This window comes from Mus caroli, chromosome 10 (assembly GCF_900094665.2).
Source record: "Mus caroli chromosome 10, CAROLI_EIJ_v1.1, whole genome shotgun sequence".
Taxonomy (NCBI): domain Eukaryota; kingdom Metazoa; phylum Chordata; class Mammalia; order Rodentia; family Muridae; genus Mus; species Mus caroli.
The window spans coordinates 54,690,495-54,710,343 of record NC_034579.1 but is presented as its reverse complement, the minus strand read 5'-3'; the positions used below and the strand labels follow the sequence as shown (position 1 = coordinate 54,710,343).

Here is a 19,849-nt window from a genome sequence, read left to right as displayed (position 1 = left end):
CTTCCTGGCTGGCCTCAAACTCGCTGTGTAGTCAAGGATGGCTTTGAACTTCTGATCTTCTTGCCTTCGGCTCCCAAGTGCTAGGATCACAGGTGCGCATTACCATGCCCAGCCTGAAGGGGCAGCCCAGGCTGACATCGGACTCTGGGTCCTCCGGCCCCATCCTATACAACCCATGCCGACAGAATGGAATACAACAACTGGCATTCTGTCCGTTTTGTTTGTGACAGAGTTTCACTCTATAGTCTAGATTCACTTCATACTCATGGTGATCCTCCTGCTTTAGCTTCTTAAATGCTGGCATCACAGGCGTGCACCACCACACCCATTCAAGTTATGAGGGAATAGAAAGGGGAAGGAGAGACCTGGGCAAAGCTCCTACCCCAGGAAACCTGGAGTTATGCAAAGTTGTTACCCAAACCCTGTTATGCCCATGGGTGGACATGCTGTTTCTTCTATTGTTCTTTCTTTGCTTTTCTCCCCCCCCCCCCTTTTTCTTTCTTTCTTTCTTTTTTTTTTTTTTTTTTTTTTTTTTTTTTTTTTTTTTGACACAGGATTTCACTATGTAGCCCTGGCTGTCCTGGAACTCACTCTGCAGACCAGGCTAACCTCAAACTCACTGGCCAGCCCCTGGTCATTTTTCTTTATCCTTGTCACCAGTTCTGACAGCCCTATAATTTGGAAGTCTGACAACCCCTATACTATAATCCTCAGTAGACATGTGTTCAGGGCCCTCTTGAGCCAGCTCAGGATCTGAACACCAGCCTTCAGTGCCAGGGTCCCTAGTGGGCCAGCTACAGAGGCACCTGGGCATCTGCCATTTTCCTCTCAGTTCTTGTCAGGAAGGCCAAGTGCGAGGCAGAGGAGGGGAGTGCCTGTGACTAGGCTACGTCTGAGCATGGCTACAGAACCTTTCAACATGCTCCAGTGGATGTGGCCTGTTACCGTGTCCTCCTCCTCCACAGCCAAGGAGGAAGGCATTCTACCAGTGTTTAAAATGAAGGCAGGCAAAGCCGGGCGTGGTGGCGCACGCCTTTAATCCCAGCACTCGGGAGGCAGAGGCAGGCGGATTTCTGAGTTCAAGGCCAGCCTGGTCTACAGAGTGAGTTCCAGGACAAACAGGGCTACACAGAGAAACCCTGTCTTCAAAAGACAAAACAACAACAACAAAAAAAGAAGACAGACAACCAAAAATACAACAGTCAACAGGGCTGTCTGCTACTTCCTGATTCCCCGGGAACATCCTGGAAACCATGGTCTCTGTGGCTTGATTTTTCTTCGGAAAACATCTTTGGTTGCTACTCATCCTGAGGAGGAGCCTTGGTCTCTCGGACGGCGGTGATGTTTGCTCTGAGGGTCTCAAGAAAAGGTCAAAGGCTAGGCTAGGGATCTGTCATCGGGCAGGAGGTCTGGGTGGCTGAAACTCTGTGACCGTGGCTCCACAGTAGAGGGTGGCAGAGCTGTAGGGACCTTGAGAGTTATCAGGAAAGAATCTCAGTGTCCCACGAAGGAACAAAGCAAAAGCAACTTGGCAAGGCATTTTCTTTCTGTTCTGCACACGACCAAGACCACCTTGTCTCTTCTCCCTAATGTCAGCTGACTACTCTGATGCCATTGGTGGGAGCTGAACTTCACAGTCTGACACGATTAGCTAATTGCTACAAAGGGGAAGACGGGGGTTGGGAAAATGAAGCCCTTGTGGGGCTAAGTACCTTTGCCCCCAACTTTTTATTGATTCTCTGTGAGTTTCATGTCATGCACCCCAGTCCCCATCTCCCTCGTATCAGCCTTCTATCCTTGCAACACCTCCAATAGACAACAATAACAACTGAAAAACAAAGCGTAGAAAACATCTTGTAGAAGCTGTAGTGTGTCACAGTGTGTCCCATAGTACACCCGTCTATCCGCACATCTTCTCTTGCAAATGTTCATTGCAATGAGTCATTGCTCTTGTTGCCCTGTGTCATGGAGATCCTGCAGCTTTGGATGAATAGGACCAGCCCCTTCCTGGTCCAGCAGTTCATAGATGAGGTGGATACTGGGTAAGCCAACTCAAAGCCCTGGATCTGGGCCTGGGTGGTAGCTGAGTTAGCCAGCCCACCAGCTCTCCCAAATCTGCACCTCCAGGGCAAGCTCTCCAGCATGCCCCAGCTAGTTCACACAATGCCACTGATGCACAGGGGCAGGGCCTGGCTTACCCACACCCATGCCACCAGAGCCGCTCACTGTGCTGCCTAGGCAAGGCTTGGGGCCCACTCCCTGGAGTCCTGCAGCCAGCAATGGCCTGGGTGAGCTCTCCCGGCTACCACAGGTGGCAAGGGGTGATGGGGGAAGGGGTCACCTCCTCGTCTACACCGCCTCACTGCAGACAAGTGGAGGAGCCAGCTACCCCTCACTCCACTCTTGCCTTCAGTCCCTGCTCGCCTGCACCCTCTCCACCAGGGCTGGCTTTACTGTGCTGCCTGGGTGAGGTGAAGGGCCCTCTCTCCCAAGTGCTCCTCCCTCCAGTGAGGGGCAGGGCCAGTTCGGCACAGCCCACGGACATCTTTGTGGACCCACGTAACTGCTCAGACCAGGGCCGACTGCATAGTCTCTAGTGGTAATACAAGCCACAACAAGGACACCAACCCCTGCCACTACATGGCCACAGAGCCAGACGTGACCATCCGTGACAGCATGGGCCGGGACTTCACCATGGCCTCAGGTAGTATCTTAGCTAGGGTTTTACTTTTGTGAATAGATGCCATGACCAAGACAACTCTTATAAGGACAACATGTAATTGGGGCTGGCTTACAGGTACAGAAGTTCAGTCCATTATTACCAAGGAGGGAACATGGCAGCATCCGGGCAGGTAGGGTGCAGGAGAAGCTGAGAGTTCTACATCTTCATCTAGAAGCTTCTAGGAGAAGACTCACTTCCAGGCAGCTGGGATGAGGGTCTTAAAGCCCACGCCCACAGTGACACATGGATTCCAACAAGGCCATGCCCACTCCAACCGGGCCATGCCTTCTAATAGTGCTACTCCCTGGGCCAAGCATATACCAACCATCAAAGGTGGCAGGGCTGGCTACTAACAGCAGGCTTGCTATTCCTCTCCATCCTGGAATTTCTAGTTCCATCTCTCTTCCTAATGTTCAAATGTTCCATTTCTCTCCTATCTGTCTACTACACACTTGTACTTTTTGGTGGTCCCTGCTGCAGGCTGGCTTCTGGATGACCTCCTCTGCCCAAGCCCTGTGGTGTGGCACAAGCAGGCCTCTAGGTGTCTACAGCCCACCCTTGTGGCACATTGGTGGCCCACTTAGTGTGGCAACAGGTGGGTCTCTGTGTGTCTACAGCCTGCCCTTGCTGGGTAGCATGACTGCAAGCCGGTCTCTGGATCTCTTCCTCCTTCCCACAATGCATTGCACAGCAGCAGAGGGGCGTCTGTGTGTCTATGGCTTGCCCATGCTGTGTAGCAGCAGGCCAGTCTTTTGGGGCTAACTACCATTGATAGAAAAATATTGTTTACAGAGTGGATGGTCTGGTGTCCCTACTATAGACAGCAAAGGCACTCTGGACAACACGGGTGTCAATGCAGGGGACAAGGTCTTGGGTTGAATTCCATGCAGGGGCCTAAATCGGGACTCTTTTTGTTTGTTTGTTTGTTTGTTTGTTTGTTTGTTTGTTTGTTTTATACCAAGATAGGATTTCTTTGTGTAGCTCTGGCTGTCCTGGAACTCACTCTGTAGACCAGGCTAGCCTCGAACTCAGAGATCTACTTGCCTCTGCCTCCAGAATTCTGGGATTAAAGGCGTGCGCCACCACCTGCCTGCCTGGACTTTTATCACAGTGGCTTCTTTTTCTTCTTCTTCTTCTTCTTCTTCTTCTTCTTCTTCTTCTTCTTCTTCTTCTTCTTCTTCTTCTTCTTCTTCTTCTTCTTCTTCGATTTATTTATTTATTTTATGTATATGTATATTTATTTTATGTACACTGCAGCTGTCTTCAAACACACCAGAAGAGGGCATCAGATCCCATTATAGATGGTTGTGAACCCCATGTGGTTGCTGGGATTCGAACTCAGGACCTCTGGAAGAGCAGTCAGCGCTCTTCACCGCTGAGCCATCTCTCCAGTGGCTTCTTAAATCATCTACCCAGGAAGCCAGGGACAGTGAGGAGCCAAGCACTGGACCACAGTCCACATCAAGCCAGTCAACACAGGCACAGGAGCTCTGCTCCAAAGCCAATGGCGACAAGGCAGAGCCAGGATGGAGAGATTCCAGGCATCAGAGTTGTCTCACCCATACCCAGGTGACTATGAACGCCAAGATGCTGCCCAAAGCCCTCCAACTTAAAGGTGCAGGTTCTGGGGCCAGGAATGGAGCACCCAGAGAGGTTGTGCCTAGAAAGGGAGGGGACAAGCAGGCTGTGGAGCTTGCAGGCTCCATGAGCTATGCAGGTTCCCCGAGGCCAACTAGAGAACGATTCTTCTGTTCAGGAATCGTCGCGTGCTAATCGTCGCGTGCTAATCGACTTGCTCAAGATCTGCTGTGGTCCCCACCCTTACTACCTAAGGGAAGCTACCTCCTGTCTTGGGGACTGGATCTGATTTACAGAGCATCCACTTCTAGCTCCCCGTGTGGGAGAAGCAGCTGATGCTTACGGTCACACAGATGTCAGTGCCAGGGCTGGGGCAGACTTCTGACTCAGTAAGAGCGTGCTTTACTGGAGTGTCTTTCAAGTGCTGCTCAAGGCCCTGTAGGAAGTCAGGTATCTTTCTAATCAGGGAGACAGCAGCAGGGGACAGTCTGAAGCCAAGGGAAGGGCAGGCATGTTGTGACAAGCTATAGCCTGCCTGGATCCCATGTAAGGGCAGGTCTGCTCACAAGAAGTATTCGAGAAGCAGCCAGAGATGGTAGAAAGGTGCAAGCTTGCTCTGAACACCTGGACATGCTGAGTGTTTGTGGGAGTTAGAGAGGCAGAGGCGCTGCCAGGCAGTCAGCCTGATTGTTGGTTCCAACCTGGAAGCAGAAAGGTGTCTAGAGGCACAGCCTTTATTCCCTCCTTGTCCTGACAAAATGTTAAACTGGAGGGGGGGGGGCAGATGCTCCACTGCAGAGTGCTGGCCCCATTGTGCACACAGCTCTGGACTCAGTTCCTTCCCAGCACAGGCTAAACTGGGTGTAGTGGCACATACTTGTAACCCCATCGCTTAGGAGGGGGAGGCAGGAGAATCTGAGGTTCAAAGTCATCCTTGGCTACCCTGAGCTCCATTCAGACCCTGTCTCAAAGATACACAAACAAGACTTCCTTCCTCAGCACCTCTCTTAAGCCTAGAGCTAAAAATATATATTAAAATCACTTTTTTCTTGACAATTTTCAAATCTGTCTCAAAACATAGAACAGAAGCAGGGGCCTGTTGTTTTAAAAACAAAAAATCCCGGCCATCTGATTTTACCAATGAAGACTTAGAAGCAGGATGCTGGGATGAAAACCTGCTGGCTCAGAGAGGGAGAGAAAGCTCCCAGCTGATCTTCCTGCTTCACTGATGTTCCAGAAGGAGAAAGGCTCTTCTCCACACTGCCCAATGTCCCTCCCCCCCCCCCCGTGTCTCTCTCTCTCTCTCTCTCTCTCTCTCTCTCTCTCAAAGATTTATGTTTGTTTGTTTGTTTAATGAAAGTGCACTGTAGCTGTCTTCATAACACACCAGAAGAAGGCGTCAGATCCTGTTACAGATGGCTGTGAGCCACCATGTGGTTGCTGGGATTTTAAACTCGGGACCTTCGAAAGAGCGGTCAGTGCTCTTAACGGCTGAGCCATCTCTCCAGCCCCACCCATCCCTCCTTTCTCTTCCGTTCTCTCCCTGTCCTCTGGTTGCTTGCTCTGCCTCTTGACCTAGGGTTGACTTCATTTACCTCTTGGGTTAAAGGTGCATGCTAGAACTGAGCTACACCACAAGGCTTTCTCAGTTCACAATCTGGGGGTTTACAATGTGATCAATCCTGCCAGTAAGATGGCTTACAGGGTAAAGGAGCTTGCCACCAAATCTTATGACCTGAGGTGGATCCCCATCACCCCATGACCCACACAGAGGAAGGAGAGAACGGACTCCCACCAGTTGTCCTCTGACCTCCACATGTGCAGCACAGGGTGTCCTGTCCCCAGTAAATAAAATGTAATGACTTTGTAAAAGAACTTGTTATGAAAATAATTGAAACAAACACAAAACTGGAGGAAGAAAGCTACAGCCTGGAGGGCAATGGCCACCCAAGGCTCTACAGAGTCCCACGCAGGCGTTCTTCCCGTTGGTCCCAGGCCAGAACTGACTGCATTGTCAGGTTAGGTAACACCAGTCCCTCTTCTCCAGCTGCCTGGATCCAGACCCAGGCCTTCTTTGCCGATCTTCCAAACCATCTCAGAGACCTGGGTAGCTCCCTGCCCATAGTCCCCCCTCCCCAACCAAGCCCCCTCACTGCCCATCATACAGCTGGCACCCCTCCAGCCCTCTGTACCCAGAACATATTTAGCACCATGTTCCAATTCAGGTGGATCTTTGAGAAGGAAGACATGCCTTATATATTAAGACCTTTAACCCATATCTAATCTGGGTCAAGCCCTCTGCTGGAAGCTATATAAAGATCTGGAAGAAGGAAAGCTTTGCTCTTTGGCTGCTTGCTCTCACCTTGCTAGCAACTCCACTCCTTCATTGGCGTCTGCTTCTCAGGGATTCCAGCATATATGGAAGACAAGCCAAGACTCCTAGCCTTGTGGACTGAGCAAGCCAGTAAGCAGCACCCCGCCTCGAACTCTACTACTGCCCCGTTTGAGTTCCTGTCCTGACCTCCTTCCATGATGAATAATGTGATGTAGAAGTATTAGCCAAATGATGGCAGGGCCCGCAGCTAGAATGAGAAGCAGTGTCCCCAAGAACATGTGGACCAAGAAGGGCTGTGACCTGGCTCTCCGCTTCTGTTCCTGCCGCTGTGGGCAAGGCCACTTAAAAAAGGACACAGAGTGGCTCCAGGTAAAGCGAATGCAAGATGAAAAAAAGAAGTCTGAGTCAGAGAAGAACACAGCAAGGCCTCCAGGGGAGGCTGGGGAGGAGGCAAAAAAATGCAGGCGCCTGAACAAGCCCCGGAAAAGCCTGAACCATGACCTCCCTCGGTAGCATTCCATGGACAGGCAGAACTCCCAGGAAAAGACAGTCAGTTCTGCAGTCTATGAGGCCCACTCCCCTTGTGGCTCCCCTGGCCAGCCCCCACCCACAGGCTACTCTATCCTCTCCCCAGCCCACTTTAGTGGTCCCTGCTCCTCCAGATACTTTGAGGGACTCTTAAAGAATGCCATTCATCTCGAGCCTCACAAAAAGGCCATGCCAGGAGGCCATGTGTTCAGAAATGCCCACTTTGATTACAGTTCAGTTGGTCTGTCTGTACTCACAGGGCAGGACACTTTAACACCCTGTACAGTTCCTATAAGCTAAACACTTTCCATGTCTGTTTGGAAGACGATGCCCAAGTAGGCCAAGGCAAAGATCTATGGAAGTTCATTCTAGCAGCCCTCAGTGCCAGCCACAGAAACGTTGTAAACTGTGCTTTGTGCCACCGGGCACTCCCCATGTTTGAACAGTTCCCTCTGTTCTTAAGCCCCTCAAGACATGATGAGATTGAACACGACGTTCCTTGTCACTTTCAAGGTATAGTTGTTGATTCACCTTGCCTGGTTTCTATTTGTTAAAACCCAAAAAGCAGACAAGATGGAACTACGTTTTTACTTTATTTAATTGTAACTGACATGTTTTTCTTCTAGCGGGGGGACTAAATAGCTAACCTGAGTATTTTAGCTTCTCCCAATGGCTGGTGGTTTTTGTACTCTGATCTCACTATACTGGGTACAATTTTATGTCTTTGTTCTGTGCTAACTTGATGAAAGGATAGCTAATGTTTAGCTTTTCCTAACTGGGTAAAAATTTATAGAAGAAATGACATTTTTCTCTTTGCTGTGAAGTAGTTGGAAACCTTTCATGTGCCCATCAGGCTGAGATCCTTGCAAACGGGGAGAAGAGGAAACAAGATGGGCCAGTGTTAGGTGAACTAATTTTAAGATTGTGAAAGATGAGAACACTGATAGCATCAAAAGGAAAATGGGGGATGATTGAAGCCCAGGCATGCCATTGGTTGGGGGACAGTAGTGGTCAACTTACATGTATGACAAAGACTTGGGTACTTTTTAGCCATAACTTAAATAGCAAGTAGTTGAGTAGTACAGGTGTGAAATTAAAACTGTTGAACTTCCAAAAGAAGAAGAAGAAGGAGGAGGAGGAGGAAGAGGAAGAGGAGGAGGAGAAGCAGCAGCAGCAGCAGCAGCAGCAGCCAATGAACCCTTTTTTCCTCCAAGTTGCCTTGGTCATGCTGTTTCAGCACAGCAATAGTGACAATGCCCTCCTCCATTTCCAACCCTCACCCCCCCAGCCCTCACCTCCTGTCTCCTTGTAACTAAGCCAGTCCTGGAGGCTTCATTTCCCATGAACATAGAAAGGTTTGGGGAACCTCCAGGTTCACTTTCCCCAAGCAAAGATTTGGATTACTTATGGCTAAGGCTATGTATGCCCTGGGAAGCCGGACCTGGTGGCACAGGCCTGTAGTTATAACACTTTGAAGGTAGGAGCAAGAAACTTAGGAGTTCAAAGTTGTCCTGGTTACGTAGTGAGTTTGTGGGCATCATGAGACCCTGTCTCACAGGACCAGAAAAGACAGAGGCTGGAGAGACGGCTCAGTGGTTAAGAGTGTAGTCGAATCACTTGAAGGTGACCCAAGTTCATCAGTTAATGGCATGGGTCAGCCTGTCCTGCTTGGAACTCTCAAAATATAAACAATATTTCTGGTTTGAAAAGGCAGCTGCCCGAGTTCCGGGCTCCCTGCGTTTTCTGAGCAAGCTCCTCCCTCTTCTTTTTCCCCATATCCAACCCAGCCCACATTCTGATGACCCCATCTCTGACCTTCCCCATGGCCACCACCTTCTGTTCAAGGGACACCCTGGTCCCTAACTCCACTCACGAGGTCTCCTCAGTATTCCGTGCTCACGAGACCTTGCTAGAGGCAGATAGCCATGCCTCTGTCCTGCTATATACATCCCCCCAGGGCTGCGTAAGAAGGATGCTGGATCTCAGCAGACACACCACAACCCCTCCCTCACTTGAGCTCCCCTCCTGGTCCAGCTAACATCACACTTGAGCATAAGCAGGTAGCCTTGAGTGCGACTTGTGCTTGCTGGTCCTGTTTTGAAAAAGGCCAGAGGCTGGCTTCGAATTCTAATTGTCCCATCTCCTCTTCCCAGGTGTGAGCATCTCAGGGGTACACCAATATACTGTGCAATTGTATGTGGCTCTCAGGATGGAACCCAGGGCTTCTGGCATGCTAGACAAACACACTACCAGCTGTGCTACATTTCCTAGCCCGAATTTATCTATCTATTTATTTATTTTGAGGGGCTTGACTCCAAAAGCAGAATTTCATGCATGTATATATACCAGAATAACAACGAACTTGCTGTATAGTCAAGGTTGGCCTTGAACTCCCAACCCATATGTCTCCACCAGAGTGCTGGTGTTACAGGTATGGGATATCACGTTAAGGATCCTTAAAGAAAATTTCAAACACACACAGAATGAGTGATCTAATGGGCACAAGGGACCTTTCCTCAGCTTCAGTTGTCCCCACATGGCCTGTCACATTTCAGCCACATGTACCCACTGCTCCCTAATAAGTATTTGGAAGGACACTTGGCCCCTTGGTGCACCATTTCATTCATGTTTCAAGATGCAATTTCCTTTCTCTCTCTCTCTCCTTTTTCAAGACCACATTGTGTGTGTGTGTGTGTGTGTGTGTGTGTGTGTGTGTGTGTGTTGCCCTGGCTGTCCTGGAACTCCCTCTGTTGACCAGGTTGGCCTCGAACCCACAGAGATCCACCTGCTTCTGTCTCCCAAGAGCAGGGATTAAACGCATGCGCCACCACCACTAGGTTTAAAAATCTAGTGTCTAAAATAAGGACTTATTACGGTGTTGTAATTCATCCTGAAATTGTGGAAAACTCCATCAAAGGTCACACCCCACCAATGATTTGATTGATCTTTGAAGGTGAGTTTTTGGTTTTGAGTCAGTTAACCAGCACGTGGTTAATAGTCCCATGTAGTAAATAAATATGGCAGTGAGTCTTGGAGGGGGGGGGATCTTTTCAGAATCCCACAGACACTGGTCCTTTTTTTTTTTTTAAGATTTATTTATTTATTTATCTATATGATTACACTGTAGTTGTCACCAGAAGAGGGCATCAGATCTCATTATCTCATTATAGATGGTTGTGAGCCACCATGTGGTTGCTGGGAATTGAACTCAGGACCTCTGGAAGAGCAGTCAGTGCTCTTACCCGCTGAGCCATCTCTCCAGCCCCAGACACTGATTCTTTTTGAATACAGAGCCTGCCATCTGAGCAGGGTGCTCACATCTGCTCCTGAGGACACCCAGGCAAGAGAGGGCTGTGAAGCCTGATGTCTTTTAACAGTTCAGCTAGGCATGGTGGTAGAGGCCTCTAACTCCAGAATGGCTGAGGCAGGAAGATCACACATCCAAGTCCTGCCTGGACCACCCAGCAAGTTCAAAGTTCAAAGCTAGTTCTAGTAACCAGAGAGCCTGAAATGAGGAAAGTCAGCACCTGTTGTGTTAGGTGTTAAGATGCGGAGGGCATTTGTTACGCAGCAGTGTTGAAGCTGTAACTGACCAGGACATTGTTTATCCTTCTGTTCCAGGCCCTCCACAATACTAGACTTTAAAAGTGCATACTAATCCATGCCTATACTTTGTTTGTTTAGCAGTACTGAGAATGGAATCCACAGCCTCCTCGTGCCTGCCAGGCAAATGCTCTGCCACAAAGCTGCTCTCCAGACCCTCATGCTTTGAGCCTGGACATCTGCAGTATGGGGTTCCTGAAGTGTGATACCTCTCAGGATATTTAGTGCCTCTTCTTCCAAAGGGTATAACAGTGGTTTCTTTGTCATTTGCCCAAACTCTGTTTAGATTTCTCTTCTCTTCTCTTCTCTTCTCTTCTCTTCTCTTCTCTTCTCTTCTCTTCTCTTCTCTTCTCTTCTCTTCTCTTCTCCTCTCTTTCCTCCTCCTCCTCCTCCTCCTCCTCCTCTTCCTCTTCCTCTTCCTCCTCCTTGTTCATGAGACTATACAGACTGGGCTGGCCTCAAACTCATGAGATGCACCTGTCTCAGAATGCTGCAGCTAAAGGCATGTGTCGCTGGCTAAAGCAAAGCCCAAGGTGACATTAATGTGACATTCTTGATGTGTTTTTATTTTTACTTATTTTTATTTACTTATTAACATGTTTATTTATTGATATAGAGTCTTGCTGTGTATTCCTGACTGGCCTGGCATTCACCACAATGCTCCTGCCTTGGCCTTCTGAACACTGGGGTTAAACCAGTCACTGTGCCCAACTAGTTCTTTCTGTTCTTCAAATAGGGAGAGATGGGAGAGGGGAGGGGAGGAAGACAGGGGCCACCATTCTTAGTTAAATGATACTGTACACTGAGCCTGGAGAGTATTTTAGGGTGAAAAGTACCTATGTCTTTTGGATTAGACCTTTCCCCTCAGTAGCAGGTCAGATGCCTTCACTGAAGGCCCAGGAACCTGTGGCCCCGTGTTGAGGTTTGCTCTGTTGCTATGTATTTATTGTAATGCTAAACACTGGCCCCCAACGTCTAGTTGCCTCAGGGATGAGAGAATCCTCACATACATACATCAAGTGATGTTATGTGACCTTGCTCCTTAACTTAAAACTATTGGTTGAATAAAGCTGCCTACAGCCTATAGCTGGGCAGAAGAGAGCTGGGTGATCCTTGGGTTCTAAGTCTCAGGGTCTGAGGAAGGACCACAAAGCGGGAAGAAGAAAGGTGGAGAGAGGAGAAGAAGCCGTGTGGTGGGTGAGTCATGAAAACATGGCTATGAGGGTTGGCCAGTTGGAGTTAAGAGCTGCCCAGATGGAGCCTAGGCGAGTTATAACTTGGGGTTATTGATAGGAAAATGGATACTCATAGCTTAGAGGGTAGATCTCTGCCCAGCTCTAGTGCTTTCTTTAAAGGCTTATCATAAATGTAAAAGTCATGTGTTGCCACACCACCTCCAGTAGGATCTGTGTGACAAGTGCCACAGACTGAGGCGATTGACCTCAAAAGGGGGAGGCCTCCTCGAACCGGTGTGGAACTCTTCTCTGCAGAAAAAAATATTGAGCCATAGTTCTCATGGCAATCTATCTGTTTTGTTTTCTTTTATTTCTTTTCTTATTTACATGTTCCTGGTAGCCTAGGCCAAGATCTTAATGGAGAATAATGGGTGAGAAACCGTCCTCAGAGATAGAGTCACTAACATGACCTTATCCCTGGGGAAACCAATGCTCGACTTTCTAAATCATTTACAAAACTATGATGATAGATAAAAATTTTCCCAACAATAAAATCTCATATGGCTACACGTGTGTCATCAGAGGTGGATTTTGGTATATTGGTAAAGAAAGCCTTAATTAGAAAGAATTAAAATAGTTTAAATTTACATTAAATTTATATTGAAGATGTATAAAAAAAAAACAGGCACTAGATGTTAAATAATAATTGACCATGGGGCTGGAGAGTTAGTTCAGCGGTTAAGAGTACTGACTGTTAAAGATTTATTAACCCGCTCCTGGAATTATGCCACTAGCCTTGGACGACAGCCCCCACTGAATACATCCTTTAGAATTGTTATATTTTGATGATTTATAATGATGTTACCTGTTCTGTTTGTGATTCACTGAATACATAGTTTCAGAGTTGTAATGCTTGGATGATTTTTGTGCTTTACTGTGCCAAATGATTTTTGTTGGTATCTGCGACTGTTTCACTGGATATAGTTTCTAAGAGATGTAATGTTTGGGTTTTTTTAATGTAGAAAATCCCCTGCTTGAGAGCTGCAAAATACACTCAGATTCAAACTGCCTCTGTGTTTGTTTCTGCTTGTCACCGCAGGATCCTGACCCACCTAGCTTCGAGGACCCTCATTCCAGGGACCCCCATACCCAACTGGGGTGGTCCATGGCAATGTGTCTTTTATCTGGGAACTGAATGATCAAAGGCAGGGTAGAAACCCCAGACTGCGATTACATATTACAAGAGCCCTCGTATCCCAGAGCCGGGGTAAGGAAGCACTCCAGGTAAGGTCTTCTTTCAGCTCACAGACCAGGGCAGCAGCGCAGGCGGCAGGTTCTGACAGGCAGCTAGCTGTCCAACACAGCGCCTGTCTGGCGTTCTCTTGCTCTTGACGCCTTGTACAGGCACTGTGTTTCATCCCTTGCATTTGTTTAGACCGGTGTTTTTCTACCTTCCTTACTGCAATTCCTCATGTTGTACTGACCCCTAACCATAAAATTACTTTTGTTGCTACTTCATAACTCCAAAATTTTGCTACTGTTATGAATAGCCACATAAATATCTGACATTTTAGAAGGTCTTGGGCAACCCCTGTGGGAACCGCTGGTTTGGACGGATCTCTTTCTTCACTACCACCTATAATACGCAGATGACATGGTACTATCTGTTGTAGAAAGTGTTTAATCCCTGTCGGAGGTTTCTACCCCACTTTAGTTAGTTAAATTCCCGATGAAAGACACACAAAACCTTTATATTTACAATAAGCCTTAAACAATACAAGAGCTGGGCAGATATCTACTCTCTATATTGTTAGAATCTACTTTCCTATCAATAACCCTGAGTTATTGCTTATTATGTTTCATCTGGGCAGCTCTTAACTCCAATTGGGAAATCTAAGTCTTGTTTATTTATAAGCTAGTTGGGGATAAGGTTAAATTACCTTTGCTGCAATATAGACATATGGGACAGGGTCTCTAGTACTCTAGGCTGGCCTTGAACTCCCTATAGCTGAGAATGACCTTGAAATTCTGATCCTCTGACCTCCACCTCCCTCGTTCTGGGATTGCAGGTTTGCATCACCACACCCAAGTTTATGTGGTGCTGGAGAACTGAAGCCAAGCTTTCTATCCACTAGGCTCTATTCTCAGCCTGACACAGGCCTAACTTTTGGTCTTTGTGTGCCCTGAGGTGTATCACAAATTTTGGGTGATAAAAATCCAAGACTCCCTGGATCCCCAAGGGAAAGCCTTCTGCATGAGGCTAGCAGTGCAGAGTTAGTGGATCTTCTTCACAGTCTGTCATAAACCTACTTAGTAGAGTTGGGTGCACGTGTGTGTGTGTGTGTGTGTGTGTGTGTGTGTGTGTGTAAGACTCCAGACCTGTGGAAGAGCTTAGTGAGTGGCAGAGTCCATCAAGGGTCAATGCAGAAAAAGGGAGCCGGGGAATCAATGCCTAGAAGTGGCTGGGTCTATATTTTCTCCAGTTCTGGTCTCCCCAATAGGCTACAGAACACAGGCAGCCAGTGAGGGTTTTCTGCTGAAAGCTAGCTGCGGGTCTCACATCATAGCGCAGGGCACTTCCACACTTCCATCAGGCCACTGCTAGCCAACAGGTTAGCAGATTCCTACCAAGCTTCTAATTAGGGACCTGAGAGGAGGTCTTGGAGCCACCCGGGTCTCACTGCCCATTCTGTCTGGCTCTGTATCAGCTACCTGAGTCTGTTAATGTCTTCTGCTGATATAAATGTTCAGCATGACAGAGTGGGGCCAAGGACAGATGCGTATGTTTCCTTTTTTATATTTTCTCACTTCTCCTTTATAGACAATTGCCTATTTTGTCTAAACCTTACAAACGCCCAAGAAACGTCAGGAGGGCCGTCTCAGGCCTGAAGTTAGCTAGAGTCCTGGAGAAGAAAGCTGGACTGGGAGACCTCAAAGGACCGGGTACATCACCAGGACTGGAACTTATAACCTGAAGTTTGGCTTGTGTTCCAACACTGGGCCCTTTACAGCAGTCTTGGCGAAGCTGGCCCTTTTACAGATCCAGCAATACTCACCATGCATCACCATTCAGAAGCGACATGACCTCCACCTCAGGGGTGCCAGCAGTCCAAGTGGGTCTTAAGCTAATGCGAAGGGGGTCCAGCTCCCTCTGAGCTAATTGGTGAGGACCCTTCCCACATCTTGTCCTGGGGGCTCTGTGAGAAAGCATCAAGAACACTTCTGTAACCTGTCGCTGCCCAGGAAAGGAGGACAGTGGCTTTTCAAAATCCCAGGAAGCATCCTCAGAGGGACAGGAAGGTCCTCACGTTCAGGGTGGGCAGCAGCATGGTGGGGGGGGGGCTCAAGGAGGACAACTCTCCTTGAAGCCTTGCCCCTGAACTCCCTTCCCTGGGGCTGGAAGCTCCTCCCAGCCTCTTCCTCAAGGGTAGGGATGGAGCAGCCCTGGCGAGTCCCCTGGGACGCAGCTAAGTCGGGAACAAAGGCCCACGGAGGGGTCGAGGAGAGCGAGGCTCCCAGGGGGGATAGGGGGGGCTGCTGCCCTTCCTCCCGGCTCCTCCCTCCTCCCTGAGTCCTCCGCCTCCTCCATCCTCTTCGAGAGGCCGGGTGGGCGGCCGCGCCAACTTCACCGAGCGTTCCCAAGTTGCCGGGTGCGCGTGTGGAGTGAGGCGGGGAGTGTGGAGGAGAGGCGCGGGGCTCCCAAAGTTTTGGCTGCCGGCTCAGGAGGCCACCTCTGGTCGCTAGCGGGATCGGAGTCGTGGGTAGGAACGATCGTTCGCCTGCAGCTAGGACACCGCCCGCCTGGCGCCGCTTCCCGCCCAGCGAGGGGACCAGCCGGGCCGCGCCTCCCTCCCCGCACTAGCCGGGGACGCAGAGTGGGCGCCGTGGGGAGCACGGCCCCAGCATCTTCTGAGCCGAGGGCGCAGTTGGGGGCGGATGCTGCCAGGGCTGGACGCCGACCTCCAGAGTGTCGGATCCGCCCGCCGGGAGGAGGAGGCTCGGCCAGGGTAAGTGGGGCGCCCGCGTCCCGGCACCGCCTCCTGGGCCCCAGGCGGTCACCGACCGCATCCCAGAGCGCGCGCCAAACTTTTGGAGGAGAAGGGGACCGGCGGAGGGCGGGCGGGGAGTTCCCTGCGCGGGGAAAACTCCACGCTGCCAAATTCTCATCTGCCTTGTACCCACAGCCGGGTCACCGCACAAACCACAAGTGAGGATCGGCATCTTCACGCCGAACGTCCTGCATACTCCGAAGTGCAACTCCTGCTTCTAGGAGCCGCCAGGGTTGGGAACTTTTAAACCAGGTTGGGTTCTTTGCTGGTCCCGCAGCTCCATCCACCATTGAAACGGAGCCCCCAAACTCCATAGCAGGGGACTACTAGCTGCCCGGGCTTTGGGAAGCGGTGCCTGAGACCCACTGAGGCCCAGGAACCGGGAGAAAAAAAGCAATCGTTGAAGTCACTTGTCCCGGGCTAGCAAGGGCGGATTTGGTGTGGAAACTCGGTGTCTAGATGATGTGTCTGGGTATGCGCAGCCCTTCCGGAGGGAGATGGGGGAGACCAGAGCCAGTGATTTGGAAACTTTTAAAGTTCTTCTGGACTGGGGTCTTTAAGATGTAAGGAAAAGACTGTGTGCTGGTGCTGCGCCTGACAATCTGCGTGGTGTTCGTGACGGGGCGTTGCAAGGAAGCCGAGACCCTGGCGGATGTGCTTCCTCAGAGGAACTTCCATAGGGGATCTCAGCTCGGGGCCATATAAATGGGGCCGTGGACTGAGCTGAGATTAAAGTCAGGGTGAAACCAGGCTTGTTCGCCTGTCTTGTACCAGAATGCCTGCTTGGTTTCTGATTCGTAGTGTCCTGCCATGTCCTAAGGATCTTGGGACTAGTGCAGTGCTGGGCACACAGTCTTAGTAAGTGGCTGTCTGGTGATTGAGGGCACCGGTAGTGAATTATGGACTTGCCTCGAGCAGAGCCCAGTGAGTCTCGGCTGAATTGGCATTGATCTTCTTGGAGAGAAAAATACCTCACTGGCTGCAGGAAACCCTGCCTTGTGTCTTGGGTCGTGGTAGTGGGGTGTGTGTGGCCCGAGTCCACTGTGCCTCATGGTCACCTCTCCCTCTTCAGGACAAGAGGAAGGTTCCATTTCAGCATCTGGCTACTTGGGGGAAAGGAATGGGATTGAAGAAGTTGGGTGCTGTTTGGCAGACTTGGGGAGTTCTGCACTAGACAGTAGAAGTAGATTGCATTAATCCTCCCACACCCTCACTGTGGGTGGAGGTGGAGAAAAAAGGCCAGTGGGTATATGCTAGGGTAGAGTCAGTCCCTGGGACATGTGGAGCTGGGGACATGTACTCTTGCTGGCCTGGCTGGAGAAAGGTGGTTACAGGAGTCCAGTAGAAGCTGTGTCTTCCAGCAGGGGCTTGACTTGACGGTAGCACGCGATTGCATCGTTGAGAGGGTAGTCATAGTTCTGGTATAGACTACCCATGTCTGCTTTTCTCTGCCAGCTGGTGTGATGCTCCCGGGGGGGGGGGGGCAAAAACATCCCTTTTTCCTGGAACTGGGGCTGCCAGCAGCTGAGAGTCCACAAAGATGTTAGGGTGGCCTTGGCCTGTCACGGGGAAGAAATGTGTCAGTTCCCACTCCCGTTGCTGAAGAATACTTACTAGCAGGAGTGTAGACTCCAGGGCCCTAAATGCCAGGATTAGCAAGATGCGTGGGTAATGCCAGGCCTGTGGCCCCAGAGGAGACAGGAGAGATTTGTTCTTGGCCATTCCCAATTCCGGGTAGAATACCTCCCTGCCTCCTTCCTATAGCCCCTCTCCACCTTCTTCATGTCTTCTGCAGTCAGCAGCTTCACAGATATCGTCCCCGAGACAGAGTCGCACTGTTGGTAAGAGACCAAGCCAGGATTTGAACCTGGAGAGTCTGATTTCAGAATTGTGCTGACGTCACCACACCAACCTGTCTGTACAGGCTCTGTAGCAACAAGGCAGAAGCATACGTGTTGCTTTCTAAGCTGGTTCCGAAGCCTCTGACCGCCCATCCCAGTCTCTGCAGAAGTCATGGCTCCTGGAGCCTTCGGTGTGGCTCTGCAGGCAGGAAGTTGGGGGTTTGAGTGTGAGCGCAGGGCCATGGTACAGAAACTTCATGAGAGACAATGCCCTACTCAACTGTGAATGGAGAAAACTGTCCCTTTTGACTGTCCCATGGCCGAGCTGTGTATCATCCACCCCTCCTATGCTCCTTCCCTGTCCTGACCTTGATAGCATACACTGCTGTCTGAGGAAGTTATTCCTCGCTGGCCATAGCTGGCTTTCTTACCAAGCCAAGAGCTGGACTCTTTGGATCATCAGAAAGGACAGGTGGGGCAGAGCCAGGCAACTCGGGGAAATGATAATAACGACTCACTTTGTCCCCAGCTGCGCCTCTGTACACATGGCCCACAGAGCATAAGCTGTCTGACCCCGTGGGACACAAGAGAAGATGACGAAGCTCATGAGCCCCCAAGGGGACAGTAGCCACATTGCTTCAGTATCCCCTTCTTGATGCCAAACCTGGGCATCTGGGGTTTAGAATACCTGGTGTCCTGTTCCTCCAACCTCTGAGGATTAGGGTCACCCCCGGAGGAGCAGGCCTCTGATATGGTATCCATCACATGAGAAAAAGAACTCAAGAGGCCTTGGGTGATCACAGCTCAGCAGACACCCCCCACCCCCATCTAACAGAATCTCACTGGGTGAGGTCCTAGTGCCTTGAAGTCCTAGCTGAAGGGCGCCAGGAGCCTTCTTCCCCTCATTGGCAGAGTGTACATGCAGGATAGAAAGAAGGTGGTGGATGGGGACCACCCCACAGAGCACTTTGGCTGGTCATCTTTGTACCTCCAGCCCCAGCCTGGCACCCAAGGAAGGTGGGAGTTAGGAAGGTTATCAAGTGAAGGTGAGCCTTGGAAGGTCTGTGTGCCCTCACTGGAGAGGTGCCCTGAGGGCTAGAGATGGCTTAGAGCCCCAGGCCTCAGGAAGTCATGGGAACAGCATTTAAATGGGATTTTTATCACCCTTTTCTTTTCTAAGGCCTAAAGAGAGGATAAGAGGCTGCCTTTCCCGCTCCAAATCCGTGAATTCCACAACTGGGTGTGGGTGGTGGGGAACAGGGTGTTGGCCTCTACTGCAGGCTCAGGCACCTCTGTCTCCATTGTCCCAACTCTTAGCTGCCTGCTCCTGGTCCCCAGCCAGCCAGGAGGGAGGAACTGGCGACTGGAACCTCTCCATCAGTCTCCAGCATCTGCCTGGCTCCTCCTGAGTGCTGCCACCCTCTCACAAAGATGGCTGTGTGCCGGAGCACTGAGGGTTTCCTTAAACTCTAGGCCATTCATCACCAGGGTCCTGAGGACTCTGTGGGGAGTCTGTAGGAAGTGTGGAAAACCAACAAACCAATTTCCCACTCGGCCGCTCCTGGTGGCCACAAGTAAACAGCCACTTCTGGGGCCAGCCTGGGCTGTTGAAGGGTTATGCCTGTCCCTCCTTGGCCCGCCCTCCCTCCTTGACATTGGGAGCCTCAAAAGGCAGGGAGCACATGCTGGTCCAGCCAGTCCTGTGCTGCTGGACTAGATGTTGGTGGCTGGGATCAGGCACTACTTGGAGGATAAAGGTCAGCCTGGGGCTGCGGCTCGACTCTCTGGGTAAGTTCTTGGTATGGGACAAAGGTCAGTACTCTGACCCAGAAGGTGGAGAACAGCGGGGCTTTTCACCAGCTTTGGGGCATCTTATGCACACTGCTTCAGGGTGGGTGGATCAATGTTAATTTTCATCTCTTCAAGGTGGGGCCCACTTGTGAAAAGACCACTAGAGACCCTGTACTCTTTATCTTTGTTTATGTTCTGGATTGACAAAACTGTCTCAGAGTTGGGTA

General features: G+C 50.2%; 1 protein-coding gene and 1 pseudogene across 2 annotated transcripts in view; both read left to right on the top strand.

Moving 5' to 3' along the window:
* Window positions 1-2,279: 2,279 nt before the first annotated feature.
* LOC110302690 lies at window positions 2,280-16,152 on the top strand (annotated as a pseudogene).
* The window catches only part of Chst3 (carbohydrate sulfotransferase 3), a 34,378-nt gene continuing 29,998 nt past the window's right edge, over window positions 15,470-19,849 (top strand). Inside the window, exon 1 of one of the 2 annotated variants that reach the window (XM_029482286.1) lies at window positions 15,470-15,948. The gene's annotated coding sequence lies outside the window, so the exon portion shown is untranslated. Of the gene's footprint in view, window positions 15,949-18,424; window positions 19,620-19,849 lie in introns of those variants that run through there. The other variant, XM_029482287.1, reaches the window with a different exon arrangement.